We start from the raw sequence: 9,646 nt of genomic DNA, 5'->3' as shown, positions 1-9,646 counted from the left end.
TGGAAACAAAGTTGATGAGAGAGGTGAGTGAACCAAAACTATAAAGTTGTGGGCCATAAACCCAAAACAATGAGCTAGCAGATGTTAATGGTAGAACTGAGGGGAACTGCATTTTTCTGTGAGCTTGTCTATGCTGAGTACGCACAAACCCCTTTTACATCAAATGTAGTCATTTAATCGATTGTTATTACAAAAGTATTGATTAGTGCAGCTTTCAGAGTTGTTATATCTCAAAGTCAACTTAAAACAACCTGTACAGCTGCATCAATCTCATCCACGCTTGTCACCATTTTTGTGGGCATTTTTCTGTTGCTATTTTTCTGGGTGTAGCTATGTAAGATGATCGCGTTGCCATTTTTAATCCTGTTCGTGCAACTGGGGAAACAACTGTCATACAACACCAGACCTGCTTGAATAGCTGAACACGTCAGAAAAATATGTCAGGAATGTCATGGTTAAGTCTCTGTTAACTCTTTGTAAGGATAACTAATGAGTAAGAGGTAAGAATTTGAAGATAGAAAAGTTATTGCAGTAAGTTGCATCTCTTATATTTCACAGTAAAAGTAAACAAGGATGTTTACAGACTCAGTGGATAAACTCAATGCTTTGTGTCTCAAGTGAGCATTACTTTCCCCAGCACACATGCACACAGACACACGCAAACACCTACATGCAGGCACACATGCGGACACACTGCAGTGCTTGAACTAATTCCAAAGAGTGTTTTCTGACTCTCCCATCTCCTTCCTTACCCTGATCACTTCCTGTTCTAAGCTGCACTGCAGTGGCTTTGGCATACTCTCCAGAAAAGTGTCACATATTCCTTGTACACAGAGACTTTTATGTGTGGTAACAACCCACTCAAATTCACAACTATGTCTCACTTGGTGAAAAGTTACACTGTCATATGCCACCACACAGTTGCTCAACTTGTGACTTTAAAGGTGAAGTTTCACTCCAATTATCAGTAGGCTTCTGGTGATACAATCAGCAAGGGTAAACAGTTATAACATCACTGCAATAGATGGGTGATATTTGTCAGCCATATGTGAAAGAAACACTGTGAGATCTTTATGTAAATCACCAATACTTGAAAAAAAAACAACTTTTGTGTTAACTTTCACAGGGAATTAGGAACTTATCTAACATTTATATCTTCTCTAATTGCATGCCATAATTACAACCTTGGCCTTAAGAAAGGCTTCAGAATAAATTGAATTAATTTGGCAGCCATAAGTTGTGCCTGCATACTGATTCACTCTACTCCACCACTGGAGAAAAATCTGATTAAATACACTAATAATACATTTTAACCAGATAGAAATGGTTCATGGAAAAAAAGAAGCAAGAAACTGGATGATATCAAAACAGTGTTATTCCAAAGCTCAACTAAAGTGTGGAGAAAATTTCAACCCACACAAGGTTTAATGACAACGGGGTTGAAAAGTGGGCAGACAGACTCATTATTTTTTTCCATCTTATCTCCGCAGGTCTGAATGTTTCTTAATCCTCTCTGTCCTTCTTTCTTTTTCTCTTTCTCTTGACTTCTCACATACAAACACACACACAGACACATACACACACACACACGTGCTGCTGATCCCGTACCCCTCTGCGGTCTTCCAACATGCAGGTGGGGTCACGGATGATTAAAGCAGTGGCAGGTGGACTCCACTTTGAAACTATCAATAGACCCCCGGGAGCTGAATCAAACAGCAAACCCTCCATCTCTGTCAGCCCGGGCTTTCAGTGGCACCGAGGGAGAGGACATGCAGAGGGTGAGAGGGCAGACTCCACCTCTGTATCCTCGCTGTACACCATGGCCCGCTGCTGAAAGCCGTGGAGGAATTCCTGACTCTCTGATGTGATTTCAAGCAGGCTTTGTGGATTCCTTCAGCTGACCCTGCAGCCTTTGACCAGAAGGGTCTTGGCCGTGGAGGTGGGGTAGTAGTGAGAGTCGTCTACTACAGCATTTTTATTTCCACCACAACATGAAGTACTGCACTTAACAAACATTGATGATCTGATAGTTGTTGCTTTAATACTGTTTATGGAACCAAATCTATACATCTATCTATCAAATCTATCTATCTATCTATCTATCTATACACTGCTTAGAATCAAAATGAGCGAGCACAGTCATATATGTGACTGTCAGGGATGTGTGGTAGTATTCCCAGGAGCAATGATTTAATGGAAATGTCAAGAGCAGCAGTCGCTCCAAGCAAAGGCTGAACCCTCTGATACAATGTGAGCCACTTACCTCAGTGTGGATGAGAGACTTGTTGTCATTCAGCTCCGGTCTCAACCAAAATCTGCCTTTATCAGAACAGAAATGGCATTGTCACTTTTTAATGGGATTACAGGTCTTTCATTGCATATTAATTTGCTAGAAATCAATACGGGCTGCAGTTCTATTTGGGGCCATTTTACACACTTAGCTGCTTAGCTTGCTTTCCTGAGAAAAGAGTGATGAAGAGCAAGGAAAAGGAGATTTAAAATTGTATTCTAATGTATGGTTTCTGAAAGGAAGGGATGAAGTGAGGGTATCAAAGACGGAAGCAAGGTCAAATGGACCCTTTGGAAAGGAGATAGCTCATCCCAGGGAGTTTATTCTTAAATTTTGAAATTAAATTGATGAATTGATGATGAATATAAAGAGGGAAGGAAGGAGGGAAGTATTAACGGATGAGGGAAACCACCACTGGAAACCTCTCGTTACTTTATACCTCAATAAACTTTATTCATTATACAGTATTTTAGCAAACAACAGATACAAAATGCTTGAATGCAACATCTTTAATAAATCATATTCACTTTCTTCATTCTAAATCTACTTGAGTAGGTGATGAAGCTTCCTGCAGAGTGAAGGAGCTGTCCAGGGTGCTGAAAATGAATGCGAATAGATTACACAAGACAAATAAAACATTCCAATGTGAGAAAACTGAAAATCTTTCCAGAGCAGTTTAGACCTCTGCACTTCTAGTTAAACGGTTTACAAACAGCATGCTCGGTGAAGGGATTCAATCATTTTGCACCTAAAAATATGAATAGTGATTATTAAGGCTGGTTGCAGATTCTACAAGTTAGTAATTTAGAGTGTGTATTGCACCGACATGGGATACGGTATACTGAATTGCTGTGGTGACCTTCAGCTGGGCGCGGTTGTTCTTATCGTGCAATCTCCACCAGTTGGCATTACACCACAATTAAAATGCGTGTTCAAAGCGACCTGTCACCGCGGTTGTTTGCCGTGCTGCTTGGCACCCTGTAGTGGAGAGGGTGACATCTATGACTCCTCGCCAAGGGAGCCTAGTAGACGCACCTAACTGTAGTTATTCTTTCAGCCTTGCCTTCACAATTCAACGAATAATTACACCAACAACTTCGGTCAGGGGATTTTTTTTTTTCTTTTCCATGTCTTTATTCGCAAGCGCACTTCAAATCTCCCACATTCTTAGACGGAAGGTAAGATCTTTTTTTTGTTTGTTTTCCGAAAGCATCGAGTCCTGCAGTGGTGTTGTAGTGGTAAAATCTGTGTGTATGACCTCCGGGCGGTGATCAGCGTATGGGCAAACAACCAAAATATTCTCATCATATTGACTGTTTTTTTTTTCCTAAAGCGGTCTTTTCTGTGCAAGTTCTGGTGCATTTTAATGCTGTTTTACTGTTAATCTCTTCCCTGATTCGCTTCTGTTAAGTTTCGGTGGGTTTACTCTCCTCATGCATCGTCTGTCCTTTTCTTGGCACCTGAAACGTGATTACAAAAACTCACTGACTTTATTATAAGTCAGATTTGGGCGTTAGGCAACACTTAATATATGATGACTTCACGTTGTTGTTGGGCTACAGCGTTTTGACAGTAGTGTATTACACATGACATGATTGCGTTATTTTCTTATCTAGTAGCTGTTTGGGTGTGAGAGAGTTGACTGTGTAAAGCATTGCAGACTATTGCAGAGTAATTATCGAGCAAGTTTTCGTACAATTTTGCACTTTCGTTCCACTGCAAAGCATATTTACTCTCTGAGTAGTCTGTTGGTATGGCACTGAGAAAAAAATTTATTTTATTCAGCCTAAATTTTAAAAAAATGGGAAAATACATTTCAATAATTTTCAAAGGTATCACAAGATAAAGTCACTTGCTTCGATAAATTCTTGAGAAGAGTTGCAGTTAAACACAATATCAGCCCTAGTATTAAAAAACAAACAAAACAAAAACAAAGTTTCGAATAAATAACCGTAGGATTTTATTTATGTTTTGCGCAGTTACTCAATCTGACCAGTCGAGCGAAAACAAAGGTTGAAGTTGAGATTCATCAGCCAGTCAGTGTTATCTTTAGGACCCGGCGGAGCGCTCATGTAACTGGACATTGTGGCTCCATTTGAGGAAGATTGCTTATCTCTCTCCTCCTCTCCGGTCCATAACTCGGCTGGGTTGAGAAATCTATCTCACCTATCCAAACGACCTCAGGAGTTGCTCTCCATCGGGACGTGTTATAATACGCATTGATGGACTCTAATGAATTTGCGACCACTGTGAATCCCCTTAACTGCTACTTGAAGTATTTGTCGTGCGCCATTCCGATGAACGCTGCGCCAAGAGCAGCGCTGCGTAAAGTGAAACAGCTTGTGTGGTCACCAGTCGATACTCGGCAGCGTTTGTACAGCCTGAAAGACAAGATCTGAATGTGAACGAGTCCTGGTGCATTATTTTTGAGGAAAAGGTTGTTTTAGTTAGACGCAAAAGTTCAAACAAAAGTTGGGACAAAGAGAAAACGCTGCGCTCTCCATGTGAATGCGCGCCTTTTGCGCGTACATTTATTGGTCCATCTTGTGCGAAATTAGAGACAGAAGAATCAAGTCAAAGGCTTATGAAAATCTTTCTGCAACTACTCGTGGCTGTAAATAACTTGTTGAATGATCAGCTCGTCCCTGAAGCGCATTTAAATGTGAGTATTCTTGTGTTTTGAGCATTCAGATTGTGCATTTTCCTTTTTGCATATCGTCACTTGTATGATGATGACAATCGTGACTAAATGGGCAATAATAGGATAATTACAGTGGGCTGTTTCATGGGCGGATCGTTAGCAGTAAGCGTGTTTATAAACAATAATAAGCGACGAACTCATATCATATGAGTCATACGACATAAAACTAAACATTCCAGTTTATATTCACGGTGTTTTACCATTCCTCCTCTTTAAGGAGTTTAACTGTGTTTAGGAAGATTTTTTTCGTTTTGCAAGAGATGGGAGCTCAAATCTGTATTTACCTCGTGTACAATTTATCCAAAACTGTTGCTGTTTCAAATATACACTCATTATTCTCAGTTGTTTAATAATCGAAATAATGTCACATTAACCTGTTGCGCAGCAGGTCAGTAAAGTCACATCTAGGTGTGCCTCGCCTCTGCGCAAAATCTGACCCAGAAAGTAATGGACAAAGCTTCTCTTAAACATATAGATTACCACAAGTTCGCGAATACTACTCTCTTTGCATCTTAATTGAAATTTGGTATATGGAGAGTCAAATTATCTATTTTTTGGGACTTTTGCTGTGGTCTCTGTCCCGTGTTTCTTATTACATAAATGTTACATGTCCTGCATTTTAAAATGTTTGAAACATGCTCTGCATTTTACATGTTAGTCGGACAGGGGAAGAACTGTGAATAATGCATGGCAGCAGATTTCATATGGCAGTGGCGTGGACTGGCTGGCTGGACTCCACACTGAGGGACCCTCACATTGTCACCACATCCACCACATCCTCTCAGGGAAAAGGCTCTTTGCAGGAGAGCACAGCAGTTGTTGTTGTTAATAGAACGTGTGCTAATGTGACTCCAATTGCAGAGGTTGAAGGTGCAGCCTTTGGACAGTAATTGTATGTTTTATGTGCTTACAGATCCATTTCAGCAAGGTTACTATTCACAGACAGGGAGAGACAAAGATGTGAGAAGGGTTGAAGAGAGAAAGAGGGAGACAGAGAGACTGAATGAGGGACCCAGAGAGGGGGGGGGACAGATCCAGAGAGAGGGAACGAAGGAGAGGAAGACAATCAGAAGACAAATGTGTGCCAGTACAGACATGCATCTGCTTGCCAGTTGATCCCACTGTGACTCATATGGAAGGGTTGGTTCTTGGCTCAGAGACCATCAGAAGCATTAACCCGTTTATTGTTGCACTCATCAGCCAGCCACAAAGGATCAGTCTGCTCAAACTGGCTATGGATCAAAAGTTATTGGTGAGAAGTCAGCAAAATCAATAAACACAATATGATGGTATTGTGTGTGCGTGTGCAAATCCAAAATCCTAACCAGGTGTTTGATACAAAAAGGCAAGACAACATGATAGCAAATATTGCGAGATAAACCATAGTGGGAGCATCAATCTACCCTGTCAGTGTCCTTTTTTTGTTTTTATTTCAAAATCAATCATCTTCCAATCAGTAATGGCAGTGTTTAAGGTGCTGGCACTAATCAGTGTGGAGTCTGGGGGCAGAGCTGATGTCCTGTATTTCAGCACCACGGACAGCTCCCCATTGCCCTGTATGGGAGCCAAGAGGCAGTCAGAAAGCCACAGACAGAAAGCAAAGCCACTCTTTAGTGGGATTACTATAAAATGAATGGAATACATCTGCCATGGTCTTTAAGAGTCTGGCTGGGAGTTTGTAACCAGTATAAGCCACGGGGCATGGCTGCCTGCTGACTTTTAAAACACTCTGCCATGCTTGAGCTGCCCAGGGGATGGAATGCAAGCGGACACAAGGGGGTGTTTCAGAGGCTTCAAAAACAAGTGAAGGAAAAGAGACAGAGAGAGAGTGAAGGAGACAGAGAAGGAGAGGGGAGAGAGAGAGGTGAGGTGGTCACCCTAAGCTCTCCCTCTCCCAGCATACGGAGAGCTGCTAAAATATTGATGACTTTTAATATAGAATCTGACCTCATATTTTTCTCAGTGAAATTATGACATTCCTGAGTTTCTCCTTGCATTTTGAGTGGCACTGAGTATGTGGTTTGCATGTAGGAACATGGGGAAAGCAGGATGGAAGATTATGATTTTGCTTTATAGTTTGTCCTGTGTAATTTTATGTAAAAATGTTGACGTTACAAATAGAGCTTCAACAATTAGTCAATTAATCGATTAGTCGATCGACAGAGAAATTAATCACCAACTATTTTGATAATCCATTAATCGTTTTAGTCATTTTTCAAGCAAAATTGCCAAAAATTCAAAATGTAGATAGCTAAAAGGAAGATTATGCTCATAGTTATTTCCATAGAATAGATATCTCTTTTACTGATGTATAAAAACAAAAGCAGATGAATTGGCTTTCAAACTGGTGTCAGAACATTTATTGTATGCAGAAATAATCTCTTCAGTTAATAGAAATTTAAAACATTTTATATTTTATATCTTATGCTTTTTCCCTATGATTTCACCTTAGTAGTGCTCTGATGTTGAATGGTCTGTCTTCGGAGGTCCTCTGAGCATTCTGACATCTTTCTTTCATCTGTACAGATTTCATTACTCTAGGTGTCTATGAATTAAATCCAATATTCCTTTGGTTAGCTCCATTTGCTGTCGCTTATTAGCTTTCAGTGTTCCCTATTAAATAAAAATAAGATAAGCGACCTCTACCACCCTGCTGCTGGTACCTAATTTGACTGCCTTTATAATGAAAGTCAAGCTCAGTATTATGAAGCGGGGGTTTATCTAGGTGTGTGTGCGTGTGTGTGTGTGTGTGTGTGTGTGTGTGTGTGTGTGTGTGTGTGTGTGTGTGTGTGTGTGAGCGAGCATGTGAGATGACAGTGGTCCATCCCATGACGCATCTCTGATCCGGGACTGACATTTATATTTATGAAATTTGATACACGCATTCCCGTGAAAGAAATGGCTTATTCATCACTCAGAGCTCCAGCCATGTTATCAAATTTGTAATTGGCCTCTTCTAAGGAGTCTTGTTGATTGACATGAGCACATTTAAAGAGCCAAAATTCTTTCCCCGTCCATTTTTTTCTCCTTCAGGTTCTTCTTCTTCTCCCACTAGAGGTCTGTCAAATGAAGCCTGCCATCCATACCTCTTGACATGGCTCACTTTGAAGGGTCTTCTGAGTCTGAATTGCAGTGCAAGATAATTTCTCTGGCTCAGATGAACATCTTTCATTACAGTCACAATGTATTCAAGCCTGTAGTCATTTTGTTAAAGGGGCATTAGGTTGGGAGAAGGAAAGCAGTAATTGCCTTATGTAGTCAAAAGGTGTTCAAATTGGCACAATTTTCAGTCCAAGACAAGATAGCCAAGTTAAAATATTGAATCCTGATGCCTCCATAAGTCGGCAGGGAGCACATAAACCAGTCTGCATGTGTGCTCACACAGAGACAGAGCGACTCTTTAGGATGAGTTTCGGCTTTTCTAATTTGAGTCTTTGTACTTTCATATGATAAACCTTTTTGCGAAACTCACCTCATTAATTAATTTGATTTTGACTTGATAACCTTTTGATAAACACTGTAATCTTTTGACACACACCACAAAGTAGCTCTCTCCTCTCAACATAAAAGACTCCACATGCTTTAAACCTCAGGTTACTTGAAAAAAAAAAAATCAGCAGTGACTGTCAGTCACTGGGGGTTGGCTGTAGCCTGAAGGGGAGAGAATAAAGCTGCTGACCGGAAAGTTACTAGTTCAACTGCATGTACCAGCTGGAGGAATCTGAGCAGTGAAATTGAATTGTTTTGGTTGTCCAAAGCTGATATGTTGAGTTGGCTTTTTAATATAAAGATTTTTGTTTTGGCGAGATTTATAGGCGATGCTTCGCAGCTAATACGCTGTATCCTTCATAACAGGACATTTCTGCCATGTAAACTGAACGCTCTGAAGTGTCTTTTTGAATGTGTGGAACTGTACATCAAGATCTGTCATGTAGCCATACTGGTTATTATTGTTTAGTGTCTTGTAAGCCCATATGAGCTGGGCACCAGAAAGGTGCAGGACACTTAAATAAAAAATAAAACAACAACAACAACCTTCAACAAGTGATGCTAAACTGCTCTTGAGCAAGGCATTTAACCTCCAGCTGTTGTAGTGGATCTGCTTTGTAACCATGACGGTTGCAGCAGGCATTTTTTTTGGTCTGAATCTGTGTTAAAATGTGATGTGACGTTGTAAACTTGTAAATGCCTCAAAAAAAGAATAACTGTACATGATTTTTAAAACCGTGCCCTAAATAGTCAATGGTTAAATCGAAATTTAAGTGCATTTTTCTGAACAATTACCCCCGGGAAGATAGACTTCTTTTCACTAAGGCAAAACCTTGGGCCATGTGAGCACATTGACAGTCAACAGTAACTTAATTCATGTTTACAGTGTCATTACTCCGTTAGAGGCAGCCGTATATAGCTGCTCCATTTTATTTTCCCTGCTACCGCACACACTTTTTACCGAGACATTGAGATCGTGTGGGTCTCCACTGACTGCTGCCAGGCACCATTACCTGACGAGTTAGGCCATCTGACTGATGTCTTGTGATAGCTCTGAGAAACATACAATCCCTCAAATAGACCATTTCTGTCTCCCAATTTTACTTTAATATTTCCCAAATGCCTTTGAAAGCATTGGGACCAACGCACCTCCACTTTCAGCTACA

The 9,646-nt window shown here is 40.5% G+C and overlaps 1 protein-coding gene across 1 annotated transcript in view; it reads left to right on the top strand.

Moving 5' to 3' along the window:
* Positions 1-4,719: 4,719 nt before the first annotated feature.
* LOC122993105 (netrin-G1-like) overlaps positions 4,720-9,646 on the top strand; it is a 66,884-nt gene continuing 61,957 nt past the window's right edge. The window contains exon 1 of the mRNA XM_044366979.1: positions 4,720-4,952. The gene's annotated coding sequence lies outside the window, so the exon portion shown is untranslated. The remainder of the gene's footprint in view (positions 4,953-9,646) is intronic.

Source organism: Thunnus albacares, chromosome 12 (assembly GCF_914725855.1).
Source record: "Thunnus albacares chromosome 12, fThuAlb1.1, whole genome shotgun sequence".
Classification (NCBI taxonomy): Eukaryota; Metazoa; Chordata; class Actinopteri; order Scombriformes; family Scombridae; genus Thunnus; species Thunnus albacares.
This window is presented reverse-complemented; position numbering and strand designations above follow the sequence as displayed.